Source organism: Echinops telfairi, unplaced genomic scaffold (assembly GCF_000313985.2).
Source record: "Echinops telfairi isolate 266 unplaced genomic scaffold, ASM31398v2 ScPeMD7_7468;HRSCAF=8506_0, whole genome shotgun sequence".
Classification (NCBI taxonomy): Eukaryota; Metazoa; Chordata; class Mammalia; order Afrosoricida; family Tenrecidae; genus Echinops; species Echinops telfairi.
Genome location: NW_022111369.1, coordinates 66078360 through 66092588, shown reverse-complemented (window position 1 = coordinate 66092588; position 14229 = coordinate 66078360).

Here is a 14229-nt window from a genome sequence, read left to right as displayed (position 1 = left end):
GTGATTAGGCTTTTTCTGAAGCTGGCTCCTGTGTTAGGTTGCGGGGCCAAGAGAAGCAAAGCCAAACCAAACAAACAAATAAAAAGTTGATGTTTTGTTTATTTAGTTATCTGCCTGTCTGTAGATGTACACTTATAAAAGGGTCTCAGCCTTGGAAACACTGTGGACAGTTGGGTTCTATCCTATTGGGTTCCTGTGAGTTGGAGTTGACATGGTGGCAAAAGGTTTAGGTTTGGGGAGTCTAATAGTAAAAACCTGGCTGGCATTAGCAACAATATATGTACTTGTTTCCTCATACACACAATATACAGTAAGTGGTTCACCCATGCTACTGTAAAATTGGAATTCTCTCTAATTAAAAACTTATGTGATTCAAGGGGCATGATCACAAAAGCAAAATGACCTAGTGATTGCAAGAAAATGTTTGAAAACCATTTATCACATAAGAGTTTGAGATGCAGAATATATAAAGTCACCCACAAAAAGATTATCAATCCAACTGAGCACAAATGAGCAGACTGTTGTGGTTGTTACATAATCTGGTGTCAATTTGAGAGGATTAAGAGTGAAGGGGTGGAGTCTAGTCCATTAATTGGGTTATAATCAATGAGGTCTCTTTGTGGGCATGGCCTTCCCCTGAGGATTCTGGGAATTCCTGTATTTCCTTCTTGGAGTCAGGAGACACACTCTCTCTCTGCTCACTCCCCGAGGCTCTACTGACAAGACACATGGCACTACGCTGATAGACCCTATGCACTGGGAACTGGATGAGCCACGTGGAGACCTCTGCCAGCACTGAGATGCTCCTACCACCACTGGATCCATAAGACTTTGCACCCACTGGCCTGTGATCTTCCTGCTTTCGACATCATTGCGTGTGTTGCGTGCATCTGAAGAGGACTTTAGAGGTTGATATCAGACATATGGGCTAATATCGGACTTCAGCTGGAATGTTTTCTCAATATTCAACTGCTCCTGTATATAAACTTCTTTCTTATACACATGAGTATGTCTATGAATTTGTTTCTCTAGTCTACCCAAACTAACACAACTATGAATAGATTATTCTCAAAAGAAGATAGACATATGGCTGTCAAACACATGAAAGGATGCTCAGCATCACTAATCCTGAGGGAAATGCAGGAAAAAACACAACGGGATACCACTTTTTATCCACTAACCCACTCCTCCACTAACTGAAAGGCAGACGATTTAGACCCACCAGGCACTCTGCCAGAGAAAGATGTGGTAGAAAAAAAAGTTTTAATTTAACAATTTTTATTGTAAATTAGGCAGGAGTTTACATTTCCAATCATCAACTCTATATTCAATAATTTAGACTATTAATCAAATAACCCAATAGTTTACCCTTCACGCACTCCTTGATTTCTCTTCTCCCTTTGATGGGTTACTACCTTCCATCTCATCGAAGTTAACTCTCATCAACAGCCTAGCCCATTGCTTTCTCTTCCTTCCATCCCCGGGCAATCTTCAAAGTCTGTTCTCTTTGGTATGAAAATCTTTATTGTGGTGTTTTGTTGTTTTCCTTGTAACCGTGGCTGCATTTAGTATGTTTTCTCTCATGACTGTTTAATTTCACTCAGCATAATCTTCCCCAAGTCTATCCACACATGCCGTGAGGTGCCTCGTGGTTCCATCATCGTTTCTCAGGGATGCCCAGTATTCCATTTTGTGTCTGTGCCAGAGTTTCTTAGCCAGTCTTCTACTGAAGAGCATTTAGGTTGCTTCCCTTTTCTTGCTATGGTGCACAGTGCTATGAGGAACATGGGTGCACATATGTCTATCCGTGTTATGACTCTTGCTTCTTTAAGTTCTGTATGTGTGATAGTTAGGTTGATTGTGCCAACCTGGCTAATGAACACATGTGGGATTAATTGAAGGGCAGTTTAATTGAAGGGCGGAGAGATAAATGACTCCACCAGCCTTGCCTTTCCATTCTCTTGCTCTCTGATGGTCAGGCCAGAGATGGTTGTGGTTGCCTTAGCTAGTTCTCTGCCTCAGCTTGCAAGGCTCACTTCCTGTGAGACGTCCCTGAGGAGAAGTCACATGGACCTACCCTGATGCAGCCCTGGGTGCTGGAGAAGTCACGTAAAGTTCCCTGCCAGCGCTGAGATGCTTACACCACCCCTGGATCCAAAGACTGTATACCCACTGGCTTGTGATCATCCTGCATTCAACATCATTGCAAGTGTTTTGTGAGTTTAAGGAGGACTTTGTAGATCGGTGTCGAACATATGGGCTAATGTCAGATTTATGGGCTTGGACTGGACTGGGTTGGGGATGCTTTCTTATTGTACACTTACCCTTATAAAAAAAACTCTCTTTTATACACATATGAGTTTCTGTGGATTTGTTTCTCTAGTCTACCCAGACTGACACAATATGCTTCTATAAAGATCTAAAATCTTGAAAACCCAATGGGGTGGTTCTACTCTATCCTAAAATGTCACTATTAATCAGAATTGATTTGATGGTAATTTATTTTAAACAAAAACCAACTGTATGACTCTTGGTGACTCCATCTGTTGGAGCTTTCCTGTCTGTTGTTTTTACAGAAACACATCACCAAGCCTTTCTTCTGTGGTGCCATTAGGTAGGATTGGGCTGTTAATCTTTGGGTTAAAGGTCAGGCACAAATCATTGGGGAGGTGGGTGTTGACACCTATTAAGATGACTAGTGTTTAAAAAATTGGGGGGGGGAGACTCCATTAAATCCATAACACTCAGCTATAAAGAAAAATGAAAGTCTAATGCTCACCACCCTATGGAGAACTTTGACAGCATTATGCTGAGTGAAATAAGCCAGGCACAAAAGGCAAATATTGCATGATCTCCAATAAAATATCCAGAATGGGTAAATCCATTGAGACACAAGATTAGTAGTTAGCACCGATTCAAAAACAGGAAATGCAACTTTTCAAAAGAAGAAGACAGTTACGTATACGGAAGAAGTCAGACAACTGGAGGCCCAATGGGGAAAGGCCTAGGTAAGACCCATGAAGAGGAGTTTCTGGAAGAAGTTTGTGATTCAACACAGGAAGGATGCTTACAGTGGTCAGAAGTATCTGAAAATGGAATGGACCGGGCCAGTGATAGTTTCTCTCACAGTAGTTGTCCCAACAAAAATAGGATGGCCCAACTATTATAGAAGAGATTGAGGAGAGCATAATATAGTTGGTCAGGACACTGGGCCTCCACTCAAGTACTCCTTCAATGCAAGAATACTTTGTTCTATTAAACTGGCATTCCATGATGCTCACCTTTCCGACACAATGGCTGAAGACAAAGTGGGTGCATAAGCAAATGTGGTGAAGAAAGCTGATGGTGCCCGGCTATCAAAAGATACAGCATCTGGGGTCTTAAAGGCTGGAAGGTAAACAAGAGACCATCTAGCTTAGAAGCAACAAAGTCCACATGGATGAAGCAGACCAGCCTGTGTGATCACGAGGCGTCAAAGGGATCAGTTATCAAGTATCATCAGAACAAAAAATCATATCATTGTGAATGAGGGGGAGTGTGGAGTAGAGACCCAAAACCCGTCTGTAGGCAATTGGACATCCCCTTACGGAAGGGTAGGAATGAGCCAGTCAGGGTGCAATGTAGCAACGATGAAGCATATGGCTTTCCTCTAGTTCCTAAATGCTTCCTCTGCCCCCACTATCATGGTCCCAATTCTACCTTACAAATCTGGCTAGACCAGAGGATGTACACTGGTACAGATAGGAACTGGAAACACGGGGAATCAGGCCAGATGAGCCCTCCAGGACCAGTGGTGAGAGTGGCGATACTGGGAGGGTAGAGGGAGGGTGGGTTGGAAAGAGGGAACCGATTACAAGGTTCTACATGTGACCTCCTCCCTGGGGGACGGCACCAGAAAAGTGGTTGAAGGGAGACGTCGAACAGTGTAAGATATGACAAAATAATAATTTATAAATTATCAAGGGTTCATGAGGGAGGTGGAGCGGGCAGGGAGAGGGGGAAATGAGGAGCAGATGCCAGGGGCTTAAGTGGAGAGCAAATGTTTTGAGAATGATGAGGGCAATGAATGTACAAATGCACTTTACACAATTGATGTATGTATGGATTGTGATAAGAGTTGTATGAGCCCCTCATAAAATGATTTAAATATATATATATAGTTGGTCAGGGTTCAGGCAGCCATACTCAGTTGAGTTTGTAAGGACACTTTTCAACAGAATGAGTATTTGCAGCTTTGTGTGGGGTAAAGAGAACTGACGCATCCAGGCAGGGAGCACTAAACAGGAGAAAACATTTCTGTCTTACTGCCCGAAGACATAGAAGGAGCGGGATTACGAGCTGGAGCCTTTGACCAGGGGCTTTCAGAGAAAAACGGAGTCAAGAGAAAATCAATCACTCCCCAAGCTGGTACAAAGCAGGGTCCCCATGTGCTCAGGGTAAAGACCCCAAACTCAAATATATTTTATGTAGCCATTTTTGTTAGGTGCTATCAAGTCAGTTCTGATTCCTACTGCCTGGTCCTGCACCATCCTCCCAAATGTCATGTTAGAGCCCATTGGTGCAGCCTCAGTATCAAACCATCTCCTGGAGGGCCTTCTTCTTTTTCATTGTCCCTTCTCTTGACTGAGCAGTGGTGTCTTTTTCCAGGGACTGGAAGAAAGAGAGGCTTTCCAACTCCATAAAGAGTGGCAGTCTCGGGAACCCACAGGGGCAGTCCTCGCTTATCCTGTATAGACACTGAGTCAGCATTGGATCAATAGCAATGAGTTGGTTTAATCTCTCCCAGTAACATGTCCAAAATATGTGAACCAGTGAAATGCAATGTATAGCGACACGTTTCTTAAGTCTTACAGAGGACAATGACAAAACCTGAACCATCTGGATGAGGGAGAGCAGCAGCGTGAGGTTATAATGGTCTCCCAAGGGTTCACAGCCGTGTGACTGAATTATAAAATATAGAAACCCAAAGAAATTCATCACAGAATCATGATAGGCAACAGGTTAATTAATCCACATCCCAGGTGGGCCAGTGGAAGCAGGTAGAGATCCTGATTGGGAAATGTACACTATTACAAATTAGAAAGGTTTACAGGGTTGGTTCTGGGACCCACGACCACTTCAGGATATCACAAGGTTGCTTTAAAGGCAAGCCAAGCAGGTCTCTGACAGCCGGGCTAGCCAGGGGGGTAGCAGCACTCCACTGTCAACCTGGGCCTGAGGGCAAATGATCTTAATTTATCAAAGGTCAGAAAGAAGTCAACGGAGGCTGAAATGTTTGTCCCGACTCAAAACTAGACGTGTGGCTCCCGCGGTGAACCACAACTTTCCACAAGCCAAATGCTCGGAATTTAAGTTCCATTTCCCCGCAAACCAACTTAAAAACACAACTCACTGCCATCGAGTCAATTCAGACTCAGAGCCCCTGTAAGACAAGGTAGGAAAAGCCCCTGTGGATTTCCGAGACTGTAAATCCTAGTCTTCCGCGGAGCGGCTGTTGGTTTCAAACAGCTAATCGCATCCCAACTCGCCTCGGCTCCTCACTAGGGCACCACGCTGTTCCAACTAGTCCCATGCCCCTCCGTTGTGGATCCCAAGTGGCAGGAGCCCCAGAGCAAGGGACTGCTGGTGAGGTGGTCGCTAGAGAGAACAATACAGCACAGCGAGGATCTGGCAGGTCAGAGGAAGATGGAGATGGATCTGGAGAGGCAAACGGAGAACCGCCAGCAGAGATTACTCAAATAATAATAATTAATTAATTAGTCTCACGGATTGGAAAATCTATTGAGCTATGAAGTAAACCTTAAGTGACTTGGTGGTCAAGGAAGATAAATGGAAACTAAGGGAAAATCTAGCCCTGCCTCCCCCATTCCATCTCTTTGCCAAGGCTGCGCCTCTCTGGTGCGCTCCAGGGCTCGCGTCCTCCCTTTCTCGTGCGTGGCGCCTGCACGAAGCACCGGGGCTGAGAAGCCTCCCTCGTGAGCTGGTAGCCGGGGTCAGCAGACGCTCCTCGACCCAGCGTTCCAAAGCGAGGAGGCGAGGCCGGGCCACGCGTCCCTCCCCGCCGGGCGCTGGTGCTCAAGGGGGTCCGCCCGACCTGGCTAGGCGTCACAGCGACCATTCAGAAACCCCTGGCTGCTGGACAATCCGGGCTTTCCAGTGGGCGTGGTCGACGTTGGTCAGGTGGCAGGGATCCAAGGCGGAGCCTTCTTCCCCTGCGGGTCCACCCACAACCCCTCCCCACACCCCCACCCCGACCCAGAAAAGGACACGCACACAAAAAAACTTTTGCCACACTATTAATATATTCGCGTTTCCTCCCACTTTCCCAATGGGCTACCAGCTGCAGAACTCCTGAATAGAAAGCTTAATTGTGCTTTGTCATGCAGAGTACCTCGATTTTCTATAGAAGGTTACAAAGGGCCATTTGAAGTATTTCTTTCTCTTCTAATAGTGAACCATTTGCATAGGGCACCTCCGCGCTTGCCAGACCCAGGTAGCTGCAGCGAAGCTCCCTGCCCACCCATCCCCCCCACCTCCGGGTAACAAAACTCTAACCCATTTCCTTGGGGCGCCCGACCCCGCCTCCAGCCGCAGTATCCCGACCTCCCTCCAACTCTCGGTCACGGCCAACCCTGGCAGCTGACTTACTTACAGGACGCTGAGCCTGCACCGATAGGCCTGGGTGCTCTGGCCCCTCCAGCTGACCTCTCCGCGGCCTCGGGCCACGTCGGCCTCTCTGGCTCAGTTGGGGCCTGCGGAGACCCCAGTGGTATTATCTAAGTCGGACCTGCAAGTCCAGAAACCAGGCGGTCCCTGGGAGGTGCCCTCCTTCACTTCCCTCGCCCAGCCCACGGAAGGCCCAAAGAAGGTGCAGAAGGAATTGAAAGCTGATTGTGATTTGAAAGCCAGGCTGTTCGCTTCCCTTGTTTGATTGGCAGGGCTGCCTTCAGAAGATCTTTTCTTGTTGCTTGTTTTGACATTTCAAAGCCAGGTCTATGTGACATAGAAAGCTAATAAAATTCTAATTTCATTGTTAATCTTATTTCATTGCAGTATGGGTTTTTACCCTCACACCTGCGTGGCAGGGTGTCATTCCATTAATTTAAAAAAATCAACATATTCATTGCATGTCTTTTTCCTGATGATATATTGTGAACAGTGTGAGTTGAAAAAGAGCTATTGATTCCCACCGTGAATGAGCCCGCATGGGGCGGGTGCTTCACCTGCCCCACAGTCAATTAGGAATGTATCGAAAAGTCTAGCAGAAAACGAGTTAAATTAACCATTCGCTAATTTCCTTGTGGCCCTCCTACATAATCCCCCCTTTTCAGCTTGCCCCAGAAATTACCACATGTTGCAAGGTTCAAATAGTGCCTAATGAAAGTAAACGCTTCTTCCTCCAGTGCCACCGTCGGGGGAGCCCTTTGGTCGCCTTCAAAGCCTGCCACAACCACCTTTCCAACGCTCAGCAGCCTTATTCTTATTATTCCCATTTCTTTGGTCAGAAGGTTAAAAATAAAGATGTTGTCCATAACTATCTAGCAGGTGAGGCGACATCACTGCCCACCCACTACCTGCCATGGACTTCGAGATAGGATGCCAAGGTGCCCGGACTCTAAGTGCCCCTAACACTCTAAGCGCTAGGGGCCTGAGGTTGGGATGATTGAGGCTGCGGGGTGGCCACCTCAAGAACAAAGAAGAGAGAGAGTGAGAGAAGGAGAAAGAGAGAGCGAGAGAGAGAGAGAGAGAGAGAGAGAGAGAGAGAGAGAGAAGCAAAGACAGGACAGCAGACCCCAAAGCACGGCTACTGGCAGTCTCCCTCACCCCAAGCGAAAAGTCTTGCTCCAACAACTCGTTCACCCTCCTCCCCGACGAAAAGGCGCTGTGATGTCTCAAGATGCAAGACCCTAATAATTAATCGTGGTCATTCATTAATTAAGGAGGAAAAGGGGGAGGTGGCTCGCTGCTGCTTGACCCCAAACAATTTAAATTCGGCTTTGTGAAAGTGGGCTCCTCAAGCAAGCCCTCTCCGCGCCTCCCCCCCACCCCTTCCTATTCTTTCCCTTTCACGCTCTCAAAAATTTCCATTATAATTCTGGACGGTTTGGGGCCGCCGGACAGCTCCGGCTCTCCCGAGCAAACCGAGGCCAAGCTGGCCTGGGCTCCAGAGAGCCGGCTGCGGCCACGGGCAGGGTGCTCCTTGTTTCCAGCCGCAGCTCCACCTGCCTTCTCCCCCACCCCTCACCCCCACCCCCTGCACCTGCTGTGGGGTGTTTCTTCCTGAACTTCAGAAATCAAGACGTTGCCTGCGACTGAGTCCCTGCAGGGCTCACAAGCTAAATGTTGTTACGATCTCCCTCCCTTCTCTCCACCCCACCCCCCCACTCCCTCAGTCTGTCTGTCTGTCGCTCCTTTTTCCTCCCTCTCACTAGAGACTTGAGTCGCTTATTTGAAATGGTGCAGCTAATACAAAGTCATCAAAGCACTATGGTTCTTGTCTTAAAGTGACAGGCCGCTTTATGGGGCTGTTTGAAATACGCCCCCTGCTTTTCAATGTCTCTCTATCCATCTTTGTCTGCTCTTCAGAAAGGCGCACAATATAAAGCCCAGCCTGGCGAGCTCCCCACGCTCAGGCCTGGGCAGTGCCAACCTCCGTCTTTAAGCAGATTGAAATTGTCACCGCTTCATTAATCTGAAACGCGTTACTTTCCTGAGCCCACAGCCCACACTTCCGATCAGTCCGGATTCGCTGAGAGGCGCCCCTGGGGCCTGCGGGGGATTTGGGATTTGGAAGGCTCCACAAAGGTTCAACGGCTTCCATAGGCAAACCTAGGACACCACACTCGAAGAAAAACAGTGCCCGATGCGACGAGACTGGATGGACTGTTGCATCATCAGTAGGTTAAAGGAGTGTTGGAGTTTGATTTCCGAGTATATGAATATAACCCTAAAAAAAAAAAAAAAGAACGATTGTCCTGGAGTCCATTCTGGCTCGGCTCCTAGAGACCCTTTAGGACAGAACCGAACTGATCCCCAGGTTTCCAAGACTGTGGATCTTTACTAAAGCACGTGGCCTTTCTTTCCTCCTCAGAGGGACTGGTGGATTTGAACTGCCCGAGATTCGAGATTCGTAACCCTCTCTATGCTGTGTGGGGTCCTTTGAAACACTTCACTCACTCCCTGCCATTGAGTCAATGCCGATTTACAGCGTCCCTAGAGTACAGGGTAGAACTATGCCCCAGTGAGTTTCTGAGACTAACTTTTTACAAGAGTAGAAAGCCAGGTCTTGCTCCCCAAGAACAGTTAGTTTCCAGCTGCTGACTTTGAGGATCACAGCCCAACAAGTAACCATTACACCACTAGGGCTCCTTTCCAAGACACTTAGAGACCCAGAATATGTCTGGTACTCTCTTGACTAAGGACCCCGGCTGTAGAACAGAGATTGGTGCCATCAAATAGAACATCTTTAGGGATGTTGTCAGTCCATGCAGGCTTCCTCAAACAAGAAGAAACATGCCTCCCAATGCAAAATGGGGCGCTGGCACCCACCCCAAACTCTAAGGTGATTCTTCCTGAGAGTTCTCTTTGAGTTCCTGCTCTTTGACCCCCTCAAGTGCCAACCTGAGCTGCCCACTTCCCAGGCAGGGCTTCAAGGTGGGAGCCCTACGTCCCTGTGCAATTATCATCTCCTGTGGGAGAAGCAGCCACTTTTCTTTACACCTCCACCATTAACAGAGACAGTACAAAAGATCCCTCTGCTTTTAGTATTTCCAGTTGGCTTAGAATAGCAAGTTTTTTTGGATTCCATTCGTTTAATTTAAGGAAGAGACGTGGGCATTTTCCCCCCAGAGAAGCTCAATTTTCAGTAATGTGAGCCTAAAGATTTATAAAATAGATTTATATTAAATTATGTTAATAGAAGCCTAGTAAATGCATCCTTTAATTGCATGGGGTGGGGGGGAAGTTCCCTTTTAAAAGGTCTGTCACCTTAACAGGTACATTCAAAGATTCTCCATGAATAATGAAAATCAGAACAATTGCTTTGATGCACAGAGCTGCATTCATCCGAGGTGAGAACCGCTTTAAGCTGTTTGGAGAGGATGGGAGGAGCTCCTTTTCAAGGGGAGATTGCTTCTTTAAACTCAGTTTCCTCCAGCAAATAAGGCCCTTCGGGAGGGAGTCCTGTTCCTTTCCTAACCACCACCCTTAAGGCCAGTCGGGATCCCTACTCTCCGCTGCCTCTTTTGGAGGTTAAATATGTCCCTTCTCTCTACCACACCCCACCACTGAACGCCTCTTCACCCCTCAGAGAAACCTCACAAATTAACCAGGAAAATAAATGGAACATGCCCGGCAGGTGACATTGGGAAGCAAAATAAGTTTAGTGGTGAAAATGACCCATCTCCTTACACACATGACCACCACCAAAGGCTCTGACCCTTTAACACACACATGCCACATGTAACAAGCACATACATGTTTCCAACCACAGTCAGGGTGGTCCACACAAGCAGTTCTCTGTGAGCCTGGTTGGATAACACTTCCATTGATTCAGACTCCCAGGGACACTAGAAGGAAAGGGGGGGGATTTGCAAGACAGTAACTCTTCTTGGGACTAGAAAGCTTCCTGGTTTTCTCCCCAGTAGCTGGGGGTTTTGCACCGCTGACCTTGAGGTTAGCAGCCCTACCTGTAGGTCATTGCTCCACCTCCTCCTGGTGGGATATAAGAGGTGGAATTGGTGGGGACTTGGATTGTGGGCCGGGAAGAGGAAGCCACAATTCAAAGATGTCCCCTCTCATGTTTTTGTTCCTCCTAAAATCTCAGGCTATACTTTGGAGGAAGAGCTGGAAAGAGAGCCTCAATGGCCGTTCCAGAGCACTGCTGACCAATGTCTCTGTCATTGGGGCTCACGGGCACCCAGGATGAAGGGAAGCCAGGATCACTTCTGCCTTATCTGGATTGGGCCTGGGAAGCCTGGCCTGAAGCCACTATCCCTGCCAGCGCCCTTGACCTTCAGCTAATGGAAAGGGGAAAGGTCTGAATGTCTGTGCTGGGACCCTTTTGTCCCTGCCAGCCCTCCTGTCCTCAGCTCTCTTCTGGTTTTTAAAAAAAGAGGGGGATTCAGCCACACAGATTCTCACTTTCTTTCTTTGCACCAAATGTTTCCAGGTAGTCTTCTATGAGACCAGATTTTGGTAAACAGAACTGAAGAGGAAGGGTGTTTGACAAATGCGTCCCACTTAGAAAAATGTCCAGAGGTGTCCACGTGTATCCAAGGACTTTCTTGTCTATTCATGTGGAGAAACTTCGACCAGTGTCCGATCTTAAGATTGCTTAGCGGAGAGGTTGGGCGTTTGCATTGCCTGGCTCAGTACTCAAAACCCGAAGGTGAAACTGCAGGCCTGTGGTATCAGGCAGCTTCCACAACTTACTCTGTTTTGCAACCTGTGAGAACATCAACCGCCTGGAGGGCATGGGGACTTTAAAAATATGCCCCAGTAGAATAAGAGATGTCAAGTTTTAATCTGAAAATTACAAAAATGGCCCTAGAACCAGGCAGAAGGACCTTCCTGGAGAGGAAGAAATCTGTTCTCCTGCCCCCACTTCCGGGATCATACAGCCAAGCAAACCAAACCGAGCCCCGAGGGCTGGAGCCGCGTCTCCAGTTTCGTTCGGCCACTGTGAAACTCCGGTGGCATGAGCTCGGTTCCGACCTGTGGGCCGGCCGGAGAGGGACAGCCAACAGGCTGGGATCGGACCTCCGGCGGCGTGGCCTTGGGGAGGAACCACTGGGCCTCTTCTAGGGGCGGTGGCAGAGCCAGGTAGGGTGTGGATGGGAGAGCGCCAACGGGTCCGCCCGCCGCCCAGGTGAGGCTTCGCTGTGGTCCGGAGCCGGAGATCTACAGCAGGGGCTCGTTGTCCTTTTTTCCCCCAGCAGGAACTATTCCTCAAAGACGCCTGTTTTCCCCCTCTCCGGCCCACCCCACCCCGTCGGGAAACTCCCTTCCCAGTTCAGTACCCGAGCGCCCAGCAGCGCGTTTGTTGAGCTGGAGGGAGACGCGATCTTTGGGAAAGAAAGCAGAACTGCCTCCTCCCTCTGGCGGGACAGGGCGAGGGGCCCAGAAAGATCCCAGGCGGGAGGGGTGTGTATGTGTGCAGGCTCCCAGGCGCAGCCAAGAGGCCCGATGCCCGCCGTCCTTGCGCAGGCCCAGGCCCAGGCCGCGCTCTCCGCACAAAGCACCCAAGTTCCCCATACAGCTTCACACTGTGTGGTCCTTCCACCCTCTCCTCTGACCCACTCCACTGGTGCCGAAAAGGTGGGGGGAGGTGCTAGAGCCTCAAAGGAGGGAGTCTTCCCTGTTGCTGAGCCGCTGAGGCAGAGAATAATTCTTCCCCTCCCCTCCTTTCCAAATCAGCTTCTGGATCTCAGTTTGGGAGCCCCACCTTTTCATTCTATAACCTCTGCCTCCCCTTAATCCTTTTGGGCAGACGACTCTAAGTAAATCTGAACTAAAGAGAACTGCCTATGCGTGTTGCAAACAGTCCCGGGGTGGGCTTGAATCTATTCTTTACTAACGGTCACTTTATTGGAAATCATCAGAAAGAATGCCAGTGGGTGTAAGTGGCACTCAGCTGGCAGAGTGAGGTCCCCTGGGCTCCCCTTTTCCAGCTCTGTCGCCTTGGTTCTCTTAGGTGACAGACCCAGGTGGCACTGAGGAGAAACCAGAACCAAGTCTTCTCCCAGACCAGGGCAGCCAGAAAGAACTCGCCTAGGCAGCCTGGGAAACAGGGAGTAGAAGGAGGCACATTTTGGTTAAAGTCAGAGATGCCAGGAGAAAGGCCAAGAGCTCCGAAAGCAGTTTTGGCATATTTTTAAAGAGTGAACCTGTAAATCTTGGCATAGAACCATATCCTGTTTCTGTCTTTTGTTCTGCTGATGCACTTCCTTGAAGAGAGCAGGCACACCAGCGTTTCTAGCTACAGTATTCCCAACAGCATTTGTTACATTCCTCTCCACCTGTTTGACCAATTGTTGCTTTTCTTAAAGCAATTCCAACTCTGAGGATCCCCAGTGGTGCAGTGGGTAAGCAAGCTGCTGCTAGCTGTGCAGTCACTGGTTCGAACACACCAGCTGCTCTGTGGAAGAAAGATGTTGCCATGCAGATTACAGTCTTGGAAACATTCTGGGCCAGTTTAACTTTGTCCAAACCCACCAATGGTTCCTTGGGAGAACCATGTAGCTCCGACAAAAATGAAAGCCTTGGAAACCCTTTGGGACTGTTCTACTCTGTCCTATTGGGTCACTAGGAGGAGGAACAGACTTGAGGACCCGGACTTTTTATTCCACTCACGCAAATTCCTTCAGACAATTTACTCCTGAGGGTAAATTAAATATAAGGGGTAACTTACCTCCATTAAAAAAAATTAGGTACCCAATTTTCATCCTTTCTTATGTAATAAATGAAAAAGGTTGCTTGTCCTTGCTGGTGGCTGGCGTGATGGATCCCATCAGCTGTGAGGGAATTGTCTATTAGGAGGGTGTGGGATATTACCTGGTAGGCAGCACCATGACCTATGGGATTTGGTCGGCATGCCAAGAAAACCCAGAGTCACAAACTCCTGAATGTGAGAGGCCCTTGCTAGCCAGTTGGAGTCAATACCTTCCTCTAAGTCCTCGGCTCTTTTTTTGTTCACACTTGTTTGTTTGTTTTTAAACCTTGGAGGGAGTGAAGTAGAGGCAAACACCATCAACTTTTTAAAATATCGATTTTGTCTCGTTTATTTAAATAAATATAAATATAAAATTTATATAAAACTATTCACATACAAAGGTATTTGCTGCGACTCGGATTTGAAATACTCCCACGGAAAGTTGTCAGGAAAGCAAGACCTACAGGGTTTCATCTTCTAAGTTATTTGCAATGTCAAAACTTTCCGTTTCAAACAGCAGCAGCAGAGGAGCATCAAGAGCCTGTGTTGTTCTGACCCGGCTCTGAAAGAGAGCGCGGAAGAGGAAATGACAGGTGCTTTCTACCCACCCCCCACCCCCGCCCCACCCCGACCGTTTGACACCCACCCTGGTTCTTCTCTGTGATACGGCGAGACTGATTTGAATTCTAGATTATGTACATTTTTTAAAATCTATGAGCGCAGCCCAAACCAATAGGTCCAAAGAGATACGCAAGGAGTCCATTCCGTCCAACACCCCTGGTCGGGAAAGGCTACCC